Genomic DNA, 5,000 nt, shown 5'->3' with positions numbered 1-5,000 from the left:
ATATATATATATATATATATATATATATATATATATATATATGTGTGTGTGTGTGTGTGTGTGTGTGTGTGTGTATGTGTGTGTATGTGTGTGTGTGTGTGTAAAGCATAATTTCACTTATTGAAAATTGTGATGTAAGTAAGAGCACATATTATGCCAATTACCAGTTGGAACCATTACTTAGCACATTATCAATATTTAAAATGTTTTTGTAGATCTTCATTTTAAGCGTTCAAATTCTTGGTCAATTTTATAAAATCAATCCTTTTCTAACGATTTATTTCCATTAAAGAGTAAAAGGGCCAGAGATGGCGAGTGCTACGATTGGAAGTATTTTTTTCTAGGCAGATATTAGTGCTGTACAACTTGATACACCAGAAAAGACTGAACCTTCTTGATTTTAACGTTAAATGGAAGAAAGATATGAAAATTGTCGACCTTCCGGAAGACAAATTAAGATTGTCCTAATCCGCCATCGTTAAAAAAAGATTGTCCCAATCCGTCATAGTTAAAACATCATCATCATCTCTTACGCCTATTGACGCAAAGGGTCTCTGTTAGATTTCGCCAGTCGTCTCTATCTTGGGCCTCTAAAACAAGGTCAACATATTCTGTAAATGACTTTAGATGGTGATCATACTTGACCCAGTTTCGAAAAATCTGGATCTCTAAATTTAATATTATGTGACTAAGGAAACTTTTATTTCCAGTCTCACCAAGTCAGTTCAGGTGTGCGTACATGTATAGATATTGTGTATTGTAGGCCTACTGAGCGCCTTCATTAACACATTGTCAGAAAAAAAACGGCAAGACGAAAGGAAACGAAAGTGTTCCCTAATTTGCTCGCCTTTACTACGCGTAGCTTTCAAACATCCGTAAATATGACATTTCATTGTTGATGGATCAACTCTAGAAGTTGGACATTTGTGAAGGACTGTTTAGTATATGTATACAAAGAGACTAAAGGAATAAATAAGATATAAATGATATTGATAATAATATTCTTAGTAAATGGATGAAAAGAAATGACAGTGATGTAACTTTTATCTTATGATTTTCATATCACACTGCGTTACGTAATAATCTAATCTTATTGCTGCGTAAAGTTTAAGAGTATTTGAGAACGTTGGTTGGTTGTATTTGTACCAACCGTGTGGCACACAATTGTACATAATTATGTTGTATATATTATGCTTGTATCTGCGCTCTTCCCTCGCACTAAAAAGAACCTGAATGATCATGTCTCCGTTTTGCTCAGTAACATTGTCTGTCTCTCGAACAGGTCATGTCCTGTTGCCTTGAGGTTTTGTATATAAAGAAGAGTGTTCCTTAATAAAACTCAGTTGATTGCATCCTGCCTTTGAGTTAACAACTCCTCTCTCGGCCCGTCACATATTAAATGGTTCAGGAATAGCCGTAGTTAGAGACACGAAAACATACGCGAAACACGGAAAGTAATATGTACACACACACACACACACACACATATATATATATATATATATATATATATATATATATATATATATATATATATATATATATATATAAATATATATATATATATATATATATATATATATATATATATATATATATATATATATATATATATATATATACTCTGTATAAATGTTCGGTTTTAGTCGTGACAGACCAAACAGAACAATGATGAAAGAAATGTATTGAGTTAATTTGTAATTTATAAAGTTTATTTGTAGGGGAAACTGGAAGACAGGGGAGGGTGGGCTGTGGCATCCTAGACTACGGGCTGCAGTGTTGCAAGAGCCTGTGCCTGGCCGCAAGGGCTTGCGAATCTCTAAGCAACCAAGCAAGCAAGGCATCCTAGTAGTAACTCGGCTGAGTTCCTTGTCAGGCAAAGAGAAACGATGAGATTTTTTTTTTTTTTTTTTTTGTCGGCTACCTCCATATTTGAGAGAAGTTCCATGGTAGATAGGTAGATAGATACACGTTTTTACATTTCCTGTAAAGGATAATGTTGTTTGCTGTTCACTATACCTTAGTACTTGTTCTCTCTCGTTTTCTCATTGACGGGTTGCCCGTGGCTTACACACTTGTGCAAGTCGCTCGAATTAGCAGTAGCAGTATTTCTCGAGGCTATTGTGTCCTCGTTATAACCCGCTGCAATGTACACCAAACTCTTTATATGTTTACTTGCAAATTTTTATAAAGCTTCATTTACATATATTCATAATGTTTGCAATTCGTGGGTGAAATACAAGGAAATTCACAGCGAAGAAAGTAACAGACTATAGAAGAACCAAGGTCTAGAGATCGTAAACTCTAGAGCAGCACTTAACAAAATGGGGGAAATTTTAAGCTTGTGGAGAGATAATTACACTGCCTACTAAGAGAGAGAGAGAGAGAGAGAGAGAGAGAGAGAGAGAGAGAGAGAGAGAGAGAGAGAGAGAGAGAGTATGCTTGTTGCAGATTTAACTATATATTTATCAGTATAATTGTAAATTCATAGAATTAATTAGTAAATTGTAACAGTGTGTTTTGACTACTCTTTCCCTCTTAACCACGAAGGGGTTGAATTAATTGAAGGAGGCAAATGAGAGAAAAATAAATTAGGAGCTATTGCTCTAGAGAGTATACTCGTTTGACCTTGCTGTGACAGAAGACAAGCGATTAGGTAATCTTGGGTTGACAAGATTAGCGTGAAATTAAATTGAATGTTTCTTACATTTTTGGTTTGAGGAACCCAAGAGTGAAGGGGGTTATACCTACTGTTAGTAAGTTTCTGCTCGTCAGAGAAACTTAGCTCTGACCTTAAATGAAGGAGGAAGGTTGCTCTTAGGGTCAGTACCCTGCAACATCTATCTAACTAAGAGTTACTACTTACTTGGATTAGACCTAAGGAATCTGTTGCCCTTCGGGTGCATGCCCAGTGTCACGAATAAAACAGGGTTATTAAGACTTGAAACTGGAAATCATTTGTGAGCAACATTGGGGTCACAATCAAATCTCAAGAACCCAGCATTTAGTAAGTGGGTAACGTTATGAGTTGTTGGCAAATAAGTACCCATATTTTTAGTTGTTGACAAATAAGTACTCATATTTTTAGTTGTTGACAAATAAGTACTCATATTTTTAGTTGTTGACAAATAAGTACTCATATTTTTAGTTGTTGACAAATAAGTACTCATATTTTTAGTTGTTGACAAATAAGTACTCATATTTTTAGTTGTTGACAAATAAGTACTCATATTTTTAGTTGTTGACAAATAAGTACTGATATTTTTAGTTGTTGACAAATAAGTACTCATATTTTTAGTTGATTTGGTAACATTGGTCGTGTGATATTCTTCTTGCTGTGGCTGTTTTGTGGCGGTATTAGGCTTATGTTATCTGAGAGATGTGATTATAGTGTATCTATTGTACAGTATATATAGAAATGTATATAAATATATGCACATATGCTATATGTGTATATAAATATATATGTATATATGCATACATACATACACACACACACACACACACACACACACACACACATATATATATATATATATATATATATATATATATATATATATATATATATATATATATATATATTCTGAAGGTATCTTTTTACCAGTTATATGTGTATTTTTGTATCCACAATAACCCTTTTATCCCTCCTCACACGCTTTTGGATTCACTGACTAGCGTTTTGTATCTGATATATCTGTGGAGCATAAAATGTGAAAATATCAGGAAGAGAGTTATTGTGGCTCTAGGAGTAAACATATAAACACCCCCTCACACACACACACACACACACACACACACACACACACATATATATATATATATATATATATATATATATATATATGTATATATATATATGTATATATATATATATATATATATATATATGTATGTATATGTATATATATAAATATATAGATAGATAGATAGGTAAGTAGACAGATAGCTATATTGTATATATAGGAAAATGTGCGAGTTTATGCGTGTGATGTGTTGTGTTAGTTATTGGCTGAATGCATTTAGTTTAACCCAGTAACAAATGCATTAAAATAAATCAAACTATTTGTTTCTTCATTGGAAACACCAACACAGAAATATAATAAAAGGACGGAAGTAAATTTAGCAAGACAGCACATTGATTACATGAAATTGACCCAAGAAATTTTAATGTGGCTGCCTCATAAGACAGTATGTCGCTGTTTTAAACTTACGACATATTTCTGTGATTCTAAAGATTTTAAACGACGAACATTTCTGTTTTGGTGAGAAGGGTCCATCTAAAAATTGATCAGATTCGGATAGGTTTTCCGTTGTTAAAGTTTTAACGTTCTTAAGAAGCATAGGTTTTATAAATAAGATTTAATTCTTTAATTATCACAGATTTCTAGCCCCTAATTTTTTTATCACTTATATTTATATATGATTATTTTTATTAATGTTTCAAGATTGAATACTATATATATATATATATATATATATATATATATATATATATATATATATATATATATATATATATATATATATATATATATCCATATGCATATATATTATCTTTACCGAATTTATTCGGGCCAGTTCTGCAAATGTCAGGCTTGACCCACTAGGCTTGTAAATCCCCTCATTCTAATAATAAGTAGAAAAACACTGAGAGTGCAGACCACCGCCACGGTAGTTTATTTCTCGAAACCAACTTGCCTTTCCCAGAATCAATTTAGACCGTAAGCGTATTGGAAGTCTGTTTGACAAACATGTGCGAACTTGTAATTAAGGTTAGGGTTAATTCGATCGACCTTTTGCTGGACCTTGACCTTGACTTTTGACCTAGGATTTTCAAAATTGAATCACTTCCACGTCTCAACATAAAAATTAATCCGTAAAAGTTTCATTACCCTACGAGTAATATTGTGGCGAGGAAATTGTTCACAAACAAACTTACAAAGATAAACAGGGATGAAAACATAACCTCCTCCCAACTTCGTTAGTGGAGGGAATAA

At 32.8% G+C, this 5,000-nt stretch overlaps 1 protein-coding gene across 1 annotated transcript in view; it reads right to left on the bottom strand.

The window, feature by feature from the left end:
• LOC137645994 (proton myo-inositol cotransporter-like) overlaps positions 1-5,000 on the bottom strand; it is a 21,505-nt gene that overhangs the window by 16,304 nt on the left and 201 nt on the right. The gene's annotated exons all lie outside the window — the stretch shown is intronic.

This window comes from Palaemon carinicauda, chromosome 8 (genome assembly GCF_036898095.1).
Source record: "Palaemon carinicauda isolate YSFRI2023 chromosome 8, ASM3689809v2, whole genome shotgun sequence".
NCBI lineage: Eukaryota > Metazoa > Arthropoda > Malacostraca > Decapoda > Palaemonidae > Palaemon > Palaemon carinicauda.
The sequence above is the reverse complement of the archived record's forward strand: the minus strand, read 5'-3'. Positions and strand labels throughout refer to the sequence as shown.